At 41.6% G+C, this 22,624-nt stretch overlaps 1 protein-coding gene across 1 annotated transcript in view; it reads right to left on the bottom strand.

Moving 5' to 3' along the window:
- Positions 1–22,624, bottom strand: part of ARHGAP6 (Rho GTPase activating protein 6) — a 790,573-nt gene that overhangs the window by 81,722 nt on the left and 686,227 nt on the right. The window contains exons 16-17 of the mRNA XM_045164531.1: positions 19,759–19,805; positions 19,238–19,286 (exon numbers count right to left, since the gene is read on the bottom strand). The gene's annotated coding sequence lies outside the window, so the exon portion shown is untranslated. The remainder of the gene's footprint in view (positions 1–19,237; positions 19,287–19,758; positions 19,806–22,624) is intronic.

Below are 22,624 nucleotides of genomic sequence, written 5' to 3'. Positions count from 1 at the left end.
ACCAAGATCCTCTGTCCATGGGATTTTCCAGGCAAGAATACTGGAGTGGGTTGCCATTTCCTTCTCTAGGGAATCTTCCCAACCTGCATCTCCTGCTTGGCAGGGAGATTCTTTACCACTAAGCCGCCTGGGCAACCCTAATATTTGCACTGGGGCCATGTAACCTGGACTTCCCTGAGAAAACTAAGTCTCATGATCACTCAAGCTAATTGTGACTGAAAAGATGAAAGCAAGGGCCAGATAGCTAATGTCAACTTCAGAATCAAGTTCCTTTCTGACCTTGGCCAACTTCTTTAAACCCTTGTCCTTTATTCATGACACTGGTCAGAATCTTCTCTATTGAAATTTTATAAATACTTCATAAGAGGCAAGTCATAAATCATACATCTCAAAGCCAATAGAGCTGTCTAGGAAGGACTGAACACTAGAATGTAGACATCCAGAGCTGAGACATATGCTTTCAGGAGCCTGAATATACCTACATCTAAAGTGCCACTCAACTAATTTATGAGGTTCTCTCTTCTATTTCATTTTCTCTTTCGGTTCTCAATACATTCTGACTTCCAAATAAACTTAGGCTGGCCACAAATACTGCATGTTATTTCGCTGAAAAGAAGTGAACTGCAAATTACATCAGCGGTTGCTACACATTTGGCAATATCTTTCTTCCTCATGCTTCAGTCACTGGACTTCCACTGTGATGAGAATCCCAGAAGCCCAGTGGACAGTGCCTGAAATCTTTACTAAATCAAATACCATGAAATTGTTTCATCAAGCTGATTCTCAACATTGGATGGGAGGGGGTAAGGGCTGCCCCACTGAAGCTGATACTCTTAGGGTTATGTGACAGAAGGTTTTCTTTCCATAGTATTTAAAAGTGTGAAAGCTATATAAGACAATAGCCGTAACTTAGCAATGCATTTTGAACATGAAGGGCTACCAGTTGTTACAGGCACTGAAAATTATGTTTGTCAAAAAACAGAGAGAAAGAGAGAAAATTGAAAACTAAAATAGGACTCCTTGAAAGGAAAATAATATATACTGGCTACACTTAGCATGTTCCCAGATTTGCTGATATTTTATATCAGACAAAAATTTTTTAAATGCTATTTGTGCTTTCCAATATATTTAAAAAAATAAAGCAGATTAACAGGATAGAAAGCAAAAAAAAAAAAAAAAAGAAAGGATCAGTTGCATAGAGAGAGTAAATTTTAGTGGAATATGATGATCTGATATTAAGGACACTGTGCTTTCCTATGCTGGAGAAGGCAATGGCAACCCACTCCAGTACTCTTGCCTGGAAAATCCCATGGACAGATGAGCCTGGTGGGCTGCAGTCCATGGGGTCGCTAGGAGTCGGACACGACTAAGCGACTTCACTTTGACTTTTCACTTTCATGCATTGGAGAAGGAAATGGCAACCCACTCCAGTGTTCTTGCCTGGAGAATCCCAGGGACGGGGGAGCCTGGTGGGCTGCCGTCTCTGGGGTCGCAGAGTCGGACATGACTGAAGTGACTTAGCAGCAGCAGCAGCTTTCCTATGCAGAAAAGTAGCCACTCTGGGTAAATTTACTGGAAGTCAGAGCCTGTTATAAAATTATACATTAGAACAAGGACTAGAAATACAATACAAGATTAGAAAACTGAAATAATGTTTAGGACATGAATTCCTGTGGGGTAAAAACCTTCTTTGATAAAATCATCATTATCTTAATATTAAGTTCATCCTCTCTAACATTTTTGGCTGAGTCTATACCTTTTCACGGAAAAGGCAATGGCACCCCACTCTAGTACTCTTGCCTGGAAAATCCCATGGACGGAGGAGCTGGGTGGGCTGCAGTCCATGGGGTCACGAAGAGTCAGACACGACTGAGCGACTTCACTGTCACTTTTCAGTTTCATGCATTGGAGAAGGAAATGGCAACCCACTCCAGTGTTCTTGCCTGGAGAATCCCAGGGACGGGGAACCTGGTGGGCTGCCATCTCTGGGGTCGCACAGAGTCGGACACGACTGAAGCGACTTAGCAGCAGCAGCAGCATACCTTTTCAAGGGGCTTCCCTGGTGGCTCAGTGGCGAAGAATCTCCCTGCAAGGCAATAGATGTGGGTTTGATCCCTGGGTCAGGAAGACCTCCTGGAGAAGGGAATGGCACCCCATTCCATTATTATTGCCTGGCAAATCCCATGGACAAAGGAGCCTGGCAGGATACAGTCCATGGGATCTCAAAGAGTCAGACACAACATCTCAACTAAACAAAACATATCTTCTAAAAATTAACCAATGTGCTCACATTTTGGCTTTAAAACATCCCTATCTACACTAATACACAACCCAGTAATCAGACTCCTGGGCATCTATTCCAGAGAAATGAAGATTCATGTCCACATGGAAAATGAAATGTGTGTGCACACATGGCATATCTGACTCTTTGTGACCCCATAGACTGTAGCCCGCCAGGCTCCTCTGTCCATGGATTCTCCAGGCAAGAATACTGGAGTGGATTGCCATGTCCTCCTCCAGGGATCTTCCTGACCCAGGGATTGAACTCATGTCTCCTGCTTTGCAGGCAGATGCTTTACCACTGAGCCACCAGGGAATCCATCTACATATAAACCTATACACAAATATTCATGGCAGCTTTATTGCTAATAGTCAAAAAGGGGAAACAGCCCAAACATTCATCAACTGATGAACAGACAAATTAACTGGTATATCAACACCATGGAATACCACTTAGCAACAAAAAAGAACAAAATCTTGATACATGCAACAATTTGGCACACTCCAGACAATTACTCTAAGTGAGGAAAAAGCTAATCTCAAAAGGCCACGTAGTCTACAATTCCATTTATATAAAGGTATAAAAACAGAAAAGTTACAGAGATGGAGAAGAATTTAGTGGTTGCCAAAGGTTAGAGATGGTAAGGAGGAGTGGGCATGACTCTGGGGGCAGTGCATTAACGAGTCTTGTGGTCATGGAACATTTGATGGACCATGGAACAATGATGACACTGTGGTCATCATTACACAAATTTACATATGTGATAGAGTAGTACTATACCCATAGATTGTACCAGTGTCAATTTCATGACTATGACACTGTAGTATATTTGCATAGGATATCACCACTGGAAGAAGGTACATGACACATGCAATCTCTATTATTTTTGCTGCTGCCTGGAAATCTAATTATCTCAAAGTTAAAAACTGTTTTTCAAAAGGTAGAGCCACCAGGCAATTTCTTGGAGGAAGAGGTAGTAGATGCCATGTACCTGTTCCCTTTCTATGGCACACAGCTAGCTGCCCAGAAGGTGGGGTGGTGGTGAATAGAGCCCATAGATATAAGTAGTGATACTAGAAATGCCCATAAATATAAGTAAGAATATTAGGCCAATCTCCCCTGAAAAGTACAATTCTTATAACCTGAATGGCACAAATTGAAAAGAAGAGAGGCTGAAGTGGTATATTACTAAATCTTCAAGGCAACTCGCAGTTTGTTTCTCAAATTATCTTACATTTTCAACATTTACATTTTAGTTATAAAATCAATTTTTAAAATATACATATCTACTGTATAGCACAAGGAACTCTACTCAATATATTGTAATAACCAATAATCAAAAAAATCTGGAAAAGAATATATATATATATATATATATTTTTTTTTTTTTTTTTTGCTCACTCAGTCATGTCCAACTCTTTGCAACCCCATGGACTGTAGCTGCCCCCACAGGCTCCTCTGTCCATGGGATTTTCCAGGCAAGAATACTGGAGTGGGTTGCCATTTCCTCCTCCATGGGATCTTCCTGACCCAGGGATTGAACCCATGTCTCCTGAGTCTCCTGCAGTGGCAGGCGGATTCTGGGCATACATGCCTACAAATGGTCTTGCTCACCATGGGTCCTTGATCTGAGAGGAAATGATGGTAGACAATTGCTCCCTCCAGATCCCTTGAGGTCCTTTCCACTCCTTCTGGGCCACCTCCCCTGCTGTGGGTACAATTTGGCCTCTAGGGACTGCCCATGGCACGGCCCTTGGCCTAGGGGAGCAGCTTTAGCTGCATCCTGACACACCTGGTAGTTGATGCTTAGCTCATGATCAATAAGAGAGGAGCATGTAAACCAGCTCAGTTCCTGGCACCAGAGGAGGTGGCAACCTCTGAGATGGTAGCTGCTCTTAGAGGTACCCTGTGGCGTATCAGGAGGATGAGACTTTGCTCAACATCATATCCCTGCTTGCCTTCTACCCTGGCTGCCTGCTCGCCCAGCCCCTGAAGCTCATTACCTGCAAGCATTTTCTTCATCACTTACATGTAGACCCTCATTTCAGAGTTTCTGGAGACCAAACTGAATATAAACCTATTTTTCACATAAAAATGCTTCTAAAGTCAAAGAGTATCTTACAACTGCAATGAACATTTAACTCAGATTTTGCTACTGAAAACTCTATTATTAAATTGATATTGTGTCTTATCTCTGATGACATCTGAGATTATAAGCTGTGTGAAGGCAAGGTGGGTCTATTTTATTTTCCACTGTGCATCCAATGCCCCCAACATGCCTCAAACATATTTAACTCATTCAATTTTTGTGGAATTAATGGATTAAAAACTACAGTTTTATAATTTGTCTTCTATTATAATTCAAGTTACAAATTTTCTCAATGGTAGGGCAAGAATCGTGTCTGTATTTAGGCTTTTCGTAATACTTAATGCAACATCCTGTCCAAATTCACCAGCAACAAATGTTATCTATAACTGGAACATAGATGCAAAACATTTTTACAGAGCAAAAACTATTAACTAGGAGAAGCTGACCAGAGAGGACAAAAAGTACGGGCAAAGAAGAGTAGAGGACAATAGGAAAAAGGGAAGACAAGAGAGGGGTGCAGTCAAAAGAAATGGCAAGTCGTGGATGTAGGTCAACTTCCAAGTGACAACAAAGAAGAGACTACAAAATCCATAATGGCTGGGAAGAAGATGTAAGCAAGAGGCATTTTTTCAAGAACAGAAAATTAAGATCTGGACTAGATCTCCCAGAGTATGCAAAATTCTCCATCCAGTAATTATGGACCAGAAGTATGAAGATGCCCTAACAAAGCACCATAACACAATGGCTTGTAGAGCTCACCATGATGTCAGGGACCTCTAGACACAATCACAACATGAGAAGACACCAAAAGCTAAGGTGGAAACACTGGGCATCCATATTCTTTGGACCAGCCAATGCAGGAGACACAGATTCGATCCCTGGTCTGGGAAGATCCCCTGGAGAAGGAAATGGCAACCCACTCCAGTATTCTTGTCTGGGCAATCCCATGAACAGAGGAGCCTGGTGTGCTACAGCCCATGGGGTCACAAAGGGTTGGACATGGCTGAGCGACTAAACACACATGAGTACCCAAGTGCCCTTCCATCTGTCCTTCACCAAAGCCAATCATCAGGACTGAGTCATCCTCCTCGAGTGTTCTTTAAAGACAGCCACACAGACAGGGGGGTGGTATTTGTAGTTTGGTGCAGACATGATCAAAGGTAAGGTGACTTTTGAAGCTGTCCTACATGAAGAGGTGTCTAGATAAGACAATAGAGTAGAGGAACAAAAATATACTATTTCAGTGGGAGCAAAAGCACCGTTATCTGTGTTTGCGTTAAAGCACACATGTGTCCATGTGTGCGGTGATGTGTCTAATCACAGTTGGCAAGTACAGCTGTGGAATTTGCTGAGTGAAGAGAGTTGGTGTCATTGGGAGGGAATGAAGTCAACGTGAAGGATGTGGTGCTTCCTTTGAGACACAAAACTCAGCTCATTCCGATGCATTGCGCCCCTTTTACCTGGGATGCCCCAACTCTCCAGGAAGGGGCAGAGGGCAGTAAAAAGGTGAAGGGGACAGGAAACATAGGGCAGGAGAGACCCAGCAATTGGAGGTCCAAATTCAAAATCTATTAAGGATGGGAATGGGAGAGGTATAGGCAAGGCCATGGCCTCAGATGCACCCCTACCCACTTTCTTGCCCACTCAAGGAGGAAGGAAGTAAGAAGAAGAGCAGTGGAACATCAGCCTGTCCTACCCAGAGCCCCCACCCCCACCCCCACCCCACTGGCCCCTGCTCCTTCACCACCTGGCTCATCCCTCAGGGCTGCTGCTTTTACCCAGGCTCTGTCTGCAGCCTGGGTGGTTGGCTCAGCCTAATCTCCTTTGCACACAGGGCTCTATCCCCTCGTCTGAAATGAGCCATCCATTATCATGGCAAACGTGGCTAGAGCAAGTAATGAAGAAGTGTTAAAAGACATGAGCAGAAAAGAGGAGTCACTTAAGAAGAAACGTATTACAGTTGGAACCCCATAAAAATGAGTGGTTCTCGACCAGAGGCAGTTCTGCACCCACCATGACAGCACTGGACAACATCTAGAGGCACTTTTGGTTGTCATAATTTCGGGGAGTTAACTTGGGGGGGTGGCACGGATGCTGTTCGTTTCTGGTGGGTAGTAGCCAGGGATGCTGCTAAACATTTTATCATGCACAGGAGACCTTCCAACAGCCGAGAATTATGGGACCTCAAATGTCCCTCATGCCGAGGCTGAGAAAGCCTGACCTAAAAAGAGCCCATCCCAAAGGTCAGCTTGGTGGTGAAGCAGCTGGAATACATGGCCAAGGACACAGGTGGAGAGAGCCAGGTGGGTGCTTCATGGTCTCAATTCAGAGCCCGCCTCTTCAGAGCTGTGTTACTCCACATTTCTCAGTCTCAGTGTGCGTGGTGGCCGCCCTGTCAGTGTGGCTATCAGGATAAAGTAGCCCCTGCCATTTATGCCTCCTCCAGTGCCAGCTCCTGGGTCCTAACATCTGCCCAGGAATCTGCAAGGATTAAAGCACAGGTCGGCCATGAAGCACTTCTCAGGCCTTCCACAGGCCTTCAACAAAGAGTACTTCCCTCCCCTTTTCTGGCTCTGGATCATTTCCGGAATGAAAATCATAGAGGCAGAGGGAGGAGGGGGACGGTCTGATCCTCTTTCCACAACCCAACATTTCCAGCATCCCTTGGTGCCGTTTCCCTTCTCCTCTGTTTTCTTTCTCCTCTAGCTCCTTTTGAGGATGGAGGGCTCCCTCCATCAGCAATCAAAGGCCTGGGCGGCAGCCGGAGCAATCTCTTTTTGCACCTTGTGACTCAAGAAGATCCAGCAGTGTGAACTTACCAGGGCTTCTAGGCACAAAAGAGCCCAAGAAGCCCCTGGGAAGATTCCTCACCCTAAGAGAGCCAACGGTCCACCACAGAAGTGTGCTTCAAAGACAACGGGTGTGCTTTGAAAGAAAGGGTCATTCTGAGCACACCAGAGGTCCTAGAATAGAATGACTTTCTTGTTTGCTCAGTGTGGAGTCACTCTGAGTCTCTGGCCAATGAAACTCTAATAAATATCCACTAGAATCCAAAATTGTTTCTGGAAGATTTCTGAGAGCTAATGAAAGGGCAAAGGATCACAGAATCGGTGATGGCGGAGGAGGAGCTGGTGTTGGAGGAGGTATTGACGGCAGGGGCTCCTTTACTCTGATGACCATACTGGTGACATGTTGGCCAGTACGCACACTCTTGACAGAGGCCACTGGTGGCAACTGCAGCAGCCACACCCTTGAGAGATATCAGCAGTGGAAGTAGTTCCTCTGGGGTCATTAAAAGCAAGCAAATTCCTCCCCACTGAGACCAGAGGAGGGGAGGGGAGAGACGGCAGGCACTCCCACACCATCAGGAAGTCACCTTGTGAACACGGGAGGCCATCTGTGGGAAACCCAAGCACTCTGGAGGGACCACACAGGCAGTGGAGGCAGAGTGGTCAGATAAACACTGGTGGTGGTCACTGGCACCTTCTTTCCTTCTTATTTTCAGAGAAATACATGTACTTTAACAACTTTCTGATCACAAAGTAACACGCCTTTTAGCAAGGCTGGAATCTTTAACAACAACAAAAAAGAAACATGGTGACTGTCACTCATGCCACTGCTCAGAGAGGACCACCTGCCTGGGGGTTGCAGTGCCCTTGCTCTGGTCTTGTACTTTTCTGTGGTTATTTTTTACATCATTGGGAACATGCTGGACGTCCATGTCCACACTCACCCATTTTTCCAGCTCACATGGGAATGGTCTAAGAAGTCAAAGCTGTAGGAAGACTTCCCATGACCCCCACCCATCCAACTCCATGAGGCGTGAGGAAAGTAGAGTAACTCTTCTTATAACTTATCAGTTGTCTCACCAATGCTTACAGATCACAGCACCCTCACTTCCCCATTTCATAAAATATGTTTTCTTAAGTTCAAGGCTTTCCCCTTTACGGGGAAGGAAAGTGAAGCCAAGGTAGTTTGACTTGCCTGGCACCACATTAGGAGACAAAGGCAGCCCCAGGAGCCCTCCCTTGCCCAGACAATCATGGTACAGTCTCCTCTGGAATCAGACTGCCTGGAACACATACAGTGTAAATACAGAGCTAAGGAGGAAATAAAAGCCTAGCTCTCTATGATATATTAGAGGAATGCAAAATATTAGACCTAAGGCCTTCACATTCAATCTCCTACATTCCACTATTTCTATCTGAAGCTCCTTTCCTTGTTCTTTATGTCTTTATTTTTTGACAGGATGTTAATCCTAAATCAAGATTGTAAAACTACACCATTTAAAATACATGCCTGGTTAGCAAAAAGGATCCCAGGTTTTAAGAATCATTTTTAAAATTAGATTTTTCAATTTCATTCAATAAACATGTATTGAATGTCAGCCCCAGAGTCTCCAACTCCATTCATTTGCAGGTACTAAAGGCCCCCAGAGGCGAGCCCATGCTAGCCCAATCCCAATTAATCTGTCCTCCAACCAGTAATAGACCTCTTTCCATCGAGGGCTTCCTATATGCTGGGGCACTGGGCAAAGAGCTGTTGGAGTTCTCTATCTAATACATCTATAGTCGACACCCATTTCCGTCTTTACTGTAGACAAGAAATATTTCACTTTCCTCTTAACTCTATGTATATTTATGTATAAATGTATAACTCTTCTATATACACATTTTACATATACAGGATGATAAATGGCACCAAAGTATGGCTTCCATGTTAGGTGTGTGTGCGTGCTCAGTTGTGTCTGATTCTTTGCGACCCCATGGACTGCAGCACACCAGGCTTCCCTGTCCTTCACCAGCTCCCGGAGCTTGCTCAAAGGCATGTCCATCCAGCCGGTGATGCCATCCAACCATCTCATCCTCTGTTGTCCCCTTCTCCTCCTGCCTTCAGTCTTTCCCAGCATCAGGGTTTTTTTCCAGTCAGTCAGTTCTTCGCATCAGGTGGCCAAAGTATTGGAGCTTTGGCTTTAGCATCAGTCCTTCCAATGCATATTCAGGGTTGATTTCCTTTAGGATGGACTGGTTGGATCAACTTGCAGTCCAAGGGACTCTAAAGAGTCTTCTCCAACACCACAGTTCAAGAGCATCAATTCTTTGGCACTCAGCTTTCTTTATAGTCCAACTCTCACATCCACACATGACCACTGGGAAAACCATAGCTGCAGTCCACGGGGTTGCAAAGAGTCAGAGACGACTGGGAGACTGAACAACAACTATGGAAAGCAGTTTGGAAATACTTGTTAGAATTAAAGTGTGCATTCTTTCTCCATCAGCTAAGTGTTTATCCAGTCCTAAGTGTTTATCCTGCAGAGAGACTCTCACATGTGTGAAATTATGTATGTTCAATATTCGTTGTGGCATTGGAAATGACATACATGCCCATCAATATAAGACTAAGTAAATACAGTACACCCATACAATAGAATTCTGTATTGCTATTTAAAACCTGAAGCAGCTTTATATAGGATGACTTCACAGATAGAATGCCAAGTTTAAAAACAAAAACCAACAACAGAAGGTGCAGAACACCATGTGCTCAGTTGCTACATCCTGTCTGACTCTTTTTGTGACCCCATGGACTGTAGCCCACCAGGCTCCTCTGCCCATGGGATTTTCCAGGCAAGAATACTGGAGAGGGCTGCCATTTCCTTCTCCAGTAGAACATTATATACATATGCTAACATTTGTGTTTTTTTTTTAAAGATGTATACATATATAATTGTCTATGCTTCAAGATGGCCATGGGCCACTGAATCTCAGTGTTTCCATGAGACAGAAAAAAAAAACTCTGTGTGACTCCTGATTTAGGGCTTTTGGCCATTCTGCCAAGGCCTTCAGGTAGCTGTTAGGAGCACCACAGTTATCCCCATCCATAATCCCCAGCCCCTGTTTCCAGCTGGGCACTCCAGTTTCTCAGTGCAGCTGGAACCCTGCTCTGAATAGCTAAGAGAAGCTGTGATCATCAGACTTGACCATCTCTGTTTCCCTGGGTGGCACACTGCCTCTGGCCTTCCCTGGCCACTCTGTCTCTTGCCAGTAAATACTGCCTGGGATCATGCAGCCTGCCCAGAATGAGCCCTGACTTTGCCGTGCCTCTATGAACATCAAGGAACAGATTACTGTCTCCTTCTTCTGAATCAAGTCCTTCTAGGGCCTGGTTAGAGCTCCAAGCTCTATTCCATGGAACACAAGAATCTCATTACTTATACAGATAAATAAACCTTACAAATTTTGCATACTCTTGCATATGCATAATCACACTGGCATAATAATGACTCTGAAGATTGCAGTGTAGAAAAACAGTTGCCTGTTTCCACCCAGCAGCTACCCAAGATTATCTGACTAATGACTCTTCCCTCTCTTTGTTGAATGCCTGTGAACATGATGCAGGGTTAGTATTTCCCAAGCATGAGCAACAAAGGATGAGATGGTTGGATGGCATCTCAACGGACATGAGTTTGAGTAAACTCTGGGAGATAGTGAAGGACAGGGAAGCCTGGCGTGCTGAAGTCCACAGGGTTGCAAAGAGCAGACACAACTCAGCAACTGAACAACAACAACACATACCACAATTGGGAAAATCTATTCTAACCCGAGTCCAGCTTTTCTTTTCTCCAGCTTGTCCTTTATAAAAGAGATTCCAGTGAACTTCCCCAACAAAGCCACAGGGTTTATGGTCAACCATAAAAAAAAAAAAAAATAGAGAGACTAAATAGGAGAGGGAGAGAAACCCAACAAGGAGGAAAATTTCAAAATTAAATATCTGATTCTGTGATTTGATGGTTATGTTCATTTCAGGCAGAAAATGAACCAGATCATAGAAAGTAATAAATCAGAAAATCAGAAGGCAAGCAGGTGGGAGAACAGATAGGAATGTGGAAGGTCACAGCAAGCAATGGGTCATAAATCAGGAGATAACAGAACACAAATGCCTAAGAGGAGGTCAAGGTCAGTGGTTCCACTCTGGGAAGCCCATCAGAAACCATTAAAAAGCCACTGGAGTGAGATAGTTATGGACTCTTCCCTCACAGAAGGTTCAAATATGACTACCTTTTAAGTTGGATTGATCTGAATCCTTAGAGGCCAATGTGATAATGCACCTTGTACATCTAGAGGGAACCATTAAGATGGCAGACACTGTAGATACAAATATTTATTGCCATTTTACAGAGGACTTTTTCTAGCAAAAATTTTATATTATGGTAATCTAGAAAGAAATTCTATTTATCCTTCATGCAAAGGTGTCATACGAGTTGCAGCAGCCCTTCCCCAAAGGTCTACTCAGTCTACAGAAGGCCATGGGGTATTGGGCAAGATGCCAGCTCTTCGAGTCAAGTGGCCTGCATCCCACACCTGGCTTTACTGGACACCTTCTTCACCCTTCTAGGTGAGAATGTTCCTCAGTGGCTCAGTGGGTAAAGAATCTGCTTGCAGTGCAAGAGACACAGGAGACATGGGTTAGATCCCTAGGTCATGAAGATCCCTTGGACAAGGAATCGGTAACTCACTCCAGTATTCTTGCTTGAAAAATCTCATGGTGAGCCACAGTCTGAAGGGTTGCAAAGAGTCGGAAACAACTGAGCGGTTAAGCACAGGTTGGAATGTCCTCATCAGCTAAATGAAATTGAGCACTAGACAATCTTTCAGTTATTTGAGTACACTATACACTTTCCCAATTCCGATTTTTCAAACATCCTGTTGCTTCTACTTGAAATGCTTGAAGGCTGAGGCTGAGCCTCCAAATCGTTCCGATCTCAGTATGATGTCAAATATTCTAGAAGACCTTTACTTCTACCATGCTTAGGTCCCCTAATGAAAACTTCTTCCATCTTCCACCAACATAAGTCACATCAGATTTTACCTTAATTTTGGTGTTTGTCTTTCCCACTAGACTTTAAACACCACCAGGAAGACAAATATCTCTTGTTCAGGGCTATTTCTTCACCACCAAGCATACAGTAGGAGCTCAATAAATATTTGCTAGATGATCTCAAAATGGAAACCACCAAGTCTCATTTTTAAAGATTTTTTTCTAGATCTAGTATACTTTTTCATTTAAATTTAGCAAAATAAACCAAATTCAGTAGTCTCCTGCTTAAGAAAGTCGTCTTGAATCCTGATTTCTTATTTTGACCTTTTCTTTCTAAAAATAAAGTGTTATACAGGTTCAAATATACTCCTATAAAGTTGTATGTTTTGAGTATGTGAAAATTGGTTTCTATTTTAATTGTACCCTGCCACTTAGAAAAGGCTTAGAAAAATGCCTAAGTGAATGATACATGTTGGATATAATTTTTATTATCTTTAGCTCTCTATTTGTGCGTGGGGCCTTGGAGGAAGTTGTGTCTGTAAGTTACAGAATGCATCCAGGTTCTCCAGCCTAGTCCGAGCAATTAACAAAAACTGAAATGGTAGAATTTCTTTGGGTCTGGGAACCCAAAAAGCTGAGGTCATTTAGAGGTCACACTAGAATCACTTGGGATCTTCCAAATTCTCTGATTTTGGTGTGGGCCATGGCAGCACGGGAACAGATAGAAAGCAGGGTGGAGATGCCAGTTAACACGGGGAGGGTGACAGAATGAGAAAACACCAGCCCTGGAGAAACAGAGGTTGGAAATGCCAGGAGACAAAGATCAGTCATGTCCCTGGTCAAATGTTGGCCAGGCTTTCCTTTCTAGGTGTCTTCTAAGGAAGAGGATAGCAAGTGCCTCATGGTAGGAGGCATCCAGAGCCTAGAAGCTTTATGATCATCCTCCAGTGCTTTAACTCAACATGAAGAATCTCACTGAACAACACAGAGCACCGAGCTGGAAGATGAAAAAAGAAATTAATTTTCACCATCAATAATTTGGTAGCCTATTGTTCCCAGTTATAGCTTTGTACTGTTTCCTGCCATGAAATACCACAAACTAGTTTTTACCTAAAGCTGTGTAACGCTTGACATTTGTGCATTTGGAGACTACTGATTCATCACTAAGTTGTCAGGGTGATGTATATGTATTAGCCTCTCCCAAGAGGCCATCTGAAAGAGGAAGACACTATCATTAACTTCACTTCCAACAGCTGGCCTATTATCATCTGGTTATTCCTTCCACAAAGCATCTGTGACATTGCTGGAAATTGTCATTATGACCCTTGGCAGCACGCTCAACCTCTCATCCTTGCTGGGCACTGGCTTCTTACTGCACTGTTTTCTCCCCCAGCGCCGCATGCCGTGCCTGAGGCCTGTGGCTGGGCTTGCAAATGTCATTAGAGTTGGGCCTCTTGGTCAGGTGCTTTGTCCCACCTCTACCAATTAGCCCAGGTTTCCCTTCAAGGCACATAGGAACTCTCAGTTAAGTCAAATGAAAACAATAGGTGGGGTGATGTCAGTTTTTAAAACTGTTGATTATTTTCCATATTATATCATATAGTCATGAGGATTACTCTGCACTTACGGGTAAACTATTCAGCTACTAGTGAGCTCAGTCCAGACACACTGAGGCTTGTCCTGGTTAACTAAACTTTTAAGCCATGGGACACAGGGAAAAAGAAAGTCCTTCTCCAAGAAGACTTAGACTGAATATGGTACTAAGACCTCCTTTCCTGGTGAGTTTTCTAGTAATTTTTCTCACAACACACTTCTAGAGACAGGATTTGGAACAAAAAGTAACAAAATGATGATATCTTTAGGAAGGACCTACCGTATAGTACAGGGAACTCTGCTCGATTATATGTGGCAGCCTGGATGGGAGGGGAGTTTGGGGGAGGATGGATACATGGGTATGTATGGTTGGGCACTTTTGCTGTCCATCTGAAACTATCACAACATTGTTTGTTAATCAGCTATACCCCAATATAAAAGTTAAAAAAAATAACAACGGTATCTTGAATCTCTCTTTAGAAGCTAGAGGCACATTTTATGAATGTATCATTGGCCGATTTTTCAAACAGGGTGACAACAGAATTAAGCACTTCCTGGCAGTTCCAACATACTAAGTCCATAGGTCACCCTAGCACAAGAAAAGAAGCTTCCAGATGTTAGCTCTGTGGCATGTGTTATATACCCTTACTTCCTTCTCCAGGGATTCTCAAAAACTGGTCCAGGGACCAGCAACATCAGCATCACCTTGGCAACTTGTTAGATGGACAAATCCTTGGGACTCATCCAAGACACAGTGAATCTTAAACTCTGGGGGTAGAAGACAGCTATCTAAGTCTTAAGGAACTCTCTGGGTGATTATGGTACATCTCCCTCAGATGAAGCTCCACTGCCGATCACCTAGCCAAGAAGATAAGAGCAAAGCCAGTCTGTACAGATGTTGGTGGAATCCTGGAAGCCTGGAATCTTCGATCACAGAAAACAGTGTTAGGATCATTGTTAGTCCTACGAAGAAAAGGAAGAAGGAAAAAAAATCACCAATTTCCTGGTAAATTTCCCCAATGGTTTTAGCAATCTTTACCATATGCAAAGCATAATGTTCTCAAAGATTAAATACCACTCTTGAGACTTAAAGAAAAGAGGAATAGAAGACCATACTTGGGAAAAGAAATTTCTCTCTTTCCTGCTATGGAAGAAATATAACACTTATTAGGTCATTCCACAAACTACTGCCTTGGTTTCTAAGACAAAGAAAACTTTTAAGACAGAATGGCCAAGACGAATCAGAATACCTGTCTGTAGTGACTTTCCCAGTGTTGCTGACACACAACCTCTGCAAAGAAATTTTTCCTAAAGAGATTAACCTAATTACTCAAGTTCTCTTTACTGCAGTCACAAAGGAAGGTGGTGGGCGGGGGGTGGGGGTTCAGGTGAAATTGCCTTGAAATCAGAGCCCCAGACTTCGGTACATTCTTCACATTTGTGGCATTCTTGAGGCCATCAGACCACCCCTAATGACAGAGAAAAGACGACTGACTGGAGGCAGCACAAACACCAATTATTAAAGCCGTTTCTAAGTGCGTATCTCACGAAAACACATTGCTTTATAGCCTTTAAGTGGCAGTAAGGATAAGGGAGGGCATGCCCGGTAATGGGAGAGTGTGACTGAGCAAGAGCCTTCCTGAACTTATCAGCAGGAGAAGGCTTTGAGGGGATACAGATGCCTGGGCACTGAGCTCATCTCAGCTCCAGCAACTATCCTACTTTCCACTGCCGTCCAAATCCGATTGTTTATTTGGATTAGCTCTACCAATTTACAAGAGATGCTTCAAGGAAATCCAAATAATTTATTGCACTCAGTTAAATTATAGGACCAGCACTGGCCAGGTAATTTAACCTGGAGGCATGGCCACTTTGTTCACTACCATTGACCTTGGTCAACTGATTAAATCTCTCATTGCTCCAGTGACCCCATAAGTCCAGTGGGAATATTATCATCAGCTTATTACAGGACGACTCCTGAGAGAAATGGATGAAAGGAGCTGGGCCTTCTACAATTTGCAAGGTATTTTTATGTTTTCAATTTATTTGTTTACTTTAATTGGAGAATAATTACTTTACAATATTGGGATGGTTTTTGCCACACATGCAGAGCACCATAGATATTTTGAGCTTGAAGAACCAATTAAAAGGGGTCCATATTCCAAGTCTCTTTCAATGAAGTTGAATGGGAAATTACTGAGCCAGGGGGCAAGCATCCTATTGTGCATGACATTGACCATTAGAAGGAAATCAATCAAATGTTTCTTTTAACAGCAGAGCTTTTCTTCAGAGAGAGAGAGAAAAAGAGAGAAAATAACGTGTGTGCGCACATGCGCACAGGCACATGTAAGAAAGAGTAATTTAAGCCAACTAAAAGGTTGGATTCTCGACAGTTCCTAGGAGTCTGAGAAGTTTGAGATAAGTGAGAGTGACGTAAACGGCACTAAGCACTGATGCTTTCATAATAAATATTCTATAGCTATCTGGCAATCCAAGCCTTCAACTGAGGAAATAGCTACGCCAGTAGGGGTGATGCCATAGTTTTGGTCATCAAGGTGGCCCTACATTCACTATGTGCCTACTAATGGCATTTCTTGGAGAGACCTGAGCCCTCCCTAAGTAGCACCAGCTCTTCAGGCTCAGCCAGCTGCGGTTGCCATGGCCCAAGGGCAGGACAATTAACATTCACGAGTCAGATCAAGGGAAGAATTCCAAACACTGGGCCCTCCACCAAGAATGCAGCATCCTGACCCTCCTACTTCAAGACCTGAGACGTTTTCAGTAAAAATAACCCTCACTAACCATCACTCCTGTGGAAGACAAAGATAATTTGGGTGAAGTCACAAGGAGCTAAAAAGAAGTCTTTAGAGATCAAAGAGTTATACTCAGAAGGGGTCAGGAAATCCAGGATACAATGATTCATCTTACATCCGCCTGCTCTTTCCGAGCCTCAGACGGGGCTGGGAGGAGGCTATCTGTCCCACAGATAAAGCCTAACGTTGAATTAATTCCTAGTCCCATGCTGAAAAGAAACCTCATTTCACCATCTCAAATAAATGAGTAGTATGCGCCTAAGGAACGTTCAAAACAGAGAGAGTCATCACGGTGACAGACTTGTAAAAGGCAGTTGCAGGAAATTGCACAAAATAAGCAGAATAAATATTACTGGAGTGAACTGGATGCTTTATGAAACCACCACCTGAAACTCCAACTTTCTTTCAGATTTCACTTTTCCTCCCTTCTCTTTTTTTGCCAGATGAATGTACTTCCAGCTGGACCAAGGAGAAGCAATGGTGTCAAACAACGACTTGTTAAGAAATACACACCTGTCATAAATGCAAGATTCTCTCAGGGGATATATTGAATTGCGTTCCCTGCTTCCTATGAAAAGGTGCAATGAAAAAATGAATTAACTATCAACTACCAGATGTTTCTAGCATCTCTATTAGTCTGAGAAAGATGAAACAATTGCTGCATTGTACAGATGTACAACTCACATAAACATAAGTATTTAGTATGTGGGAAGAAGGCTCTACTAAATGCGTCTTGAGAATAATTGATCTTTTCATTTTGGCGATGCTTCATCATAACAGGAAGACATCTCTTCTCCTTGAATTGACATATCTTATACCAACACAAAGAATAAGTGGGCATTTTTCTAAGGGTATAGTCATAAAGATAAGCATTTTTAGTTTAACTTTGCTTCACGGTGTCAGTTATAACTAACTTGAACTTCCTGGTGCTTCTCATACATGCATATTTCATGATTTCAAAGTGTTCTGGTTACAGAAAGCTCAAAGTACTGCAAATTCCATTCTCTAAATAACGAGAATGGGTTCCAGTGAGGAGAGGTGGTGTGATCAATGGTGTGGGAAGTACAGCGCTGCCTGCCCTGGAAAAATATTAAAGGAGAATATAATAAAAAAGAGAGAATAAACGGTTTTATTTTATTACACAGTGAATAAAGATACCTTGTTCAAGTATGCAGAGCAGTCATCAATACATGTCATTCAAGGGAAGGGACACGATACATCATGACAAGAGCTTCAGTGTTTGCTGCTGGCTCTACATCATTGTGTCTTCCAAGCGATTGGGCTTTGTTTTCAGTTCCCTGTCATCTCAGTTCCAAAGGAGAACCATGAAATGGAAAGCAGAGGAGGAGGGGGACACCATTTTGTGTCACATAGTACACGGTTCACGAACAGGATTTGTTCAGATTTGGCTCACGTGTCAAAGCTGATGGATTTTCGCTACTGGCTGCATAGGCCCTTTCTGAAAGATTCTGAGATCATATCTGGGCAGAAAAAAGGTTGGAGTTTCTTAGCAATATCTGACAGTTCTCCAGAAAGAGAGGGTGTCAGCTCCCAGGCAGGAATTTTCCAGCTCAGAGCCTGGTAGCAGTTAAGAGAGTGGGCTCTGTGATCCACCAGACCTCAGTTCAAAGGCACAGCTCCACTACTTACAAGTTCAGACACTCTAGGAAACTTACTTCACCTCCCTAAGATGATTAATCCTACTTGAAAGAAGAGACAATAATGAAAATTACCCAAAGGGGCCATTGTAAAGATTAAATGAGATGATGTATGTAAAGGTTTCACGCATTTCATGGCATAGAGTAAGAGTGACAAGAAGGACAACTGTAGTGATGACAGGAATGGTCACCCTAACAGTAATAATAGCAGTGAAAAGTGAAAGTCGCTCAGCTGTGCGCTGAGCGAGACCCCATGGACGGTAGCCCGCAAGGCTCCTCTCTCCATGGGATTTCCCAGGCAAGAATACTGGAGTGGGTTGCTATTTCCTTCTCTGGGGGATCTTCCTGAGCCAAGGGATCATGGGTCTCTTACAATGGCAGGTGGATTCTTTACTATCTGAGCTACCAGGGAAGCCCAGTAATAGCAGTACTAACAGTCTAATAGCAATGGTAGCAGTAGTAGTGGGAGGAATGTTAGTAGCTTAAAGAACTACTAATGTGAAGTTTCCAGTATAGATTAGAGACAAAAACTATTGTCAAACGGGAGAGAAGAGAAGGGAAGGGAGGCAAGGAGGAAAGGAGGAGTGGGAGAGAGATTGGCAGAGATTGAAAAAGCGGTGTTCTAACCAGACAAGTCCACTGGAACCAGAAATCATCTCTGGAGATCATGGCCCAATGGTCATCACCCTTGCACTGAAGCGACCCTCTCAGCCCCTAGAGAGGTTTGCCCTTCTCTTGGGTGTTCTCAGTACTGTGACATGCGCTGTACCTACTGGACTAAAACTGTGCCAGTTCTTCTGAGGTCAGAGGTATGGTTTGAACTCTCTGACTATAGTGAGTATCAACCAAGAAAGAAGTGCGGCAGTGATTGGTGGTTGGGTTCTCCTGAAAATCTTGAAAAGGCAGAGAAAACAGAAATGGAGGGAAAGCCACCAAGCCTTGGGCTGATCCTTCATCCCACTGGTGTCAGCTCTTACGATCTGCTTACCGAGTGGCACCCAAAGGTGAGTTATCAGGTGGCTTGGAGAACTGAGAGCCTGTGTGGATAAGTAAGAAAGAAGAAAATTAGTGAGAGGTTGAATGCTGAGAACACGATTGCGAGTTATGTTCCATCTGGATCCTGGAGCTACTAATTGTAACAGGGTGGGTTTGAGAGAATCAAAGACTCTCAGTGTTTCACAAAGGCAATATGCTCCAGTAAATTTATTAGAGAAATAATGCCCGCCTTCCAGACCAATATTGAAAAAAAAGAACAAATTCAGATGGAGGAGATTAAAAGAATGTTAAAGAGCCCTGTTGGTAGAATAATAAAAGAAGGGCAGCTACAGATCATAGACTTTTATTCCTGGAATAAGCTCTGAGATCATTTAACCTAATCCCATTATTTATAGGCAAAGAAATACACATCTTCTGGATAAGAGACCTTGGAAATAACCTATTAAAACCGGGCATTACTGTACTAGAAAAAGGAAGAGAATACAGAAATGGACATGCAGACTTAGAAGTTACCTAGGTACACGTGGTAACTGAAATCATGTACGATGATCCAGTTCACCCTAGCAGAGAGAAGAGATGCATTTCAGCTTCCAAGCAAAGCATGTACAGAGTAACACACCCATATTGAAACAGCCAAATGGGAAACACCCAAACATACATAGCTCTATGATTCAAGCCATGTGACTCAACAGAGGAGGCTGGACAGTTATATTTCATATGTTTTTGTCTATCATTTGAACTTTATTTTTTACTCTTGGGATGATTCTGCTTCTTAAAGACTGTTAAGGAAATAAAGGCAGATTCAAAATTTATACAATGTTGATACTGTTTGGCCAACAACTGTAAATATGTAAAGGAAAAAGAATTTAAGAAAGACCTTTTGTCTGTTGGTAAGCAGTGAAAATATTTAGATCCAAGGTGAGTCACATACATATGTTTATATTAGAGAATCCAAAATAATTCATCATTCTTGAAAGCAGACGTATGGGTTAAAATAGTTTCAATATTAAATAACAGGGCTCCACAATCTCAGATAACTCCAACAAAAATCATGGACTGCATATACACAGGGAAGGAAAAATAAAAGCAAGCTAATGACCTCATCTTACACGGGATTCATATAATTGTATTTCCTTTGTGAGACTGACAATTAGAGATATACAAGCTTCATTTTTTAATTTAATGGTAACTATTATAATTAAAATACATTCAGTGTTTCCAGAGGAAAACAGGTCAGGAATTAACTAATTATAGTTATGAATATTTATGATATACCAGGCACTTTCAAGGTATTTATTTATATGGTCCTCCAAATGGGTAAATATAGTACCTATGAAATGGGTACTGTTTTTATCTCCACTTTACAAATTGTACAAATGAAGATATTGAGGTACAAAGAATTTAAGAGCTACTGATTCTTGAAATGTTGAAATGAGATCCATGAGCTGATGGTCTTAACATGCTACACATGCATCAAAAAATGGAAACCGGTAAGGACAACAGAAAAAATATTTTTCATGTAAATTGATGTTAGGAGCTCAAATATATTAACATAAACATAAACTTGTTTTAAAAATATTTAAGCAATAGAATTATCTATTATTTACAAGAGACTTGATACACAGAACAAAATGACGTAGAAACTTTACAAATAAAAAGGATGTGCTAATATGTATCAAGCCATTAAAAGCAAAACTAGAAAGCACTACTCAGAGTGTAATAAATAATAAATCTAGCAATGCTGCATTTATGAAAAGTATAATTCACTATAAAATATAGCAGTCCGGATCAATACTGTGCAATAGAACTTTCTGTGACAATGGAAATATTCTATACTTGTGCTGTCCAGCATGGTACCCACTAGTCATGTGTGGCTACTAAGTATGGAAAATACAGCTAGAGTGGTATATTAACTGAAATTAAAATTAAAAATTTAAGAAGCCACATATGATGAGTGACTACATGACTCAATGCAATCAAGAACAGAACAAGGCAAACTTCAGAGAAAGGAAATTATAAAGATGAAAGGCAAAATTAATGAATTAGAAAATAGAAGTTGTAATTATGAAACTAAATGTCTGAGAAATTGAAAAATAAAGAAAATAATAAAGGAAAAGCTCTCAATTAAGTTTTAGTGAAAAATATTGAAAAGTATCAAACACAAAAATGTGAAAAGGAGAAAAATATTGTTAAAATATAATATGCTAACAGCTTAAAATCTTAATAAAGTGTTATTTGCTAACAAAGTATAATCACCAAGCTGACATGAGAATAGAAAACTTCTGGTTGTAACACGAATTTTAAAATGTCTTTTATGGCTATCAAAAATTATCTCCCCCAAAATCCACCATGTCTAAAGAGTCCTACAGATGAGGTCTATCAAATCTTCAAGAGACAGAATACTGTTGCCTCAGAAAAATTTCAGACCATAATATGTAAACGAAAGGCTGATTAAAAGCCTAACAAGAAAAGATTATAGAGACAATTAGAGCCTAAATCATTCTTGAATTCATAAACAAAAATCAACATTAAATTCATAAACAAAAACCAAGACAGTGTATTAAAACAACTGTTGTGTATTATTAGCATGACACACCTAAAACATGGGATTTATTTAAGATTTCCTATTAGGAAATGTATTATTTTGATTGATCACTTAAATATGTCACAGGATAAAAATGTTATTTCAAATACACATTAGAGGGATATTTTGTTAAATTCAATACTTGCTGCCAATTCTTAAAAACTGTAGAATCCAGAAATATGAGTACTTCCATAAGATAATAATTAACATCTCCATTAGGAAAACAGTCTGTCTCACAACTGAATGTCAGCACAAATGAATTCTCATGAAAATCAAGAGCAATTCAGAATGCCCAATATCACCACATTTCCTGAAATTGTCCTAGAAGTTGTAGCCAGTGTACTAACACATGAAAGAAAAGAACGTTTATAGCTATTCCCATAGAAAGGGAAAACTCTTACTTTGTGACTGATTTTACCTATGCAGAAAATGAACAAAACAAAGCTAGTATTGGTACAAAAATCAGAGTATAATAAAGTACCTCAAAATAAAAAATAGAAATATAAAATATTTGTCTATATACCTCCAGTAATAATATAATGTCATAACATGAGAAAAGAAATCTAGATTTAATCTAGGATTAAGAGGAAATGTAAAGAAATTGTTAAATCTATTATAAGATGTAAGATTCAAAAGCATGAAAAGGCATTCCATTTTCCTGGATGGAAAGACTAATGAGTAGGATGTCAATTCTTCCCCAACAGTAATATTAATCTAATTCCAATTACAGTTTCATCAGTCCATTTGAAGAGTCTTTTAAAAGTGATTCAAATTTATATCAAGAAGATTAAATGG

The sequence above is a fragment of the Bubalus bubalis genome, chromosome X (assembly GCF_019923935.1).
Source record: "Bubalus bubalis isolate 160015118507 breed Murrah chromosome X, NDDB_SH_1, whole genome shotgun sequence".
Classification (NCBI taxonomy): domain Eukaryota; kingdom Metazoa; phylum Chordata; class Mammalia; order Artiodactyla; family Bovidae; genus Bubalus; species Bubalus bubalis.
Note: the sequence above shows the minus strand (reverse complement) of the source record. Positions and strands in the feature narration are given on the sequence as shown.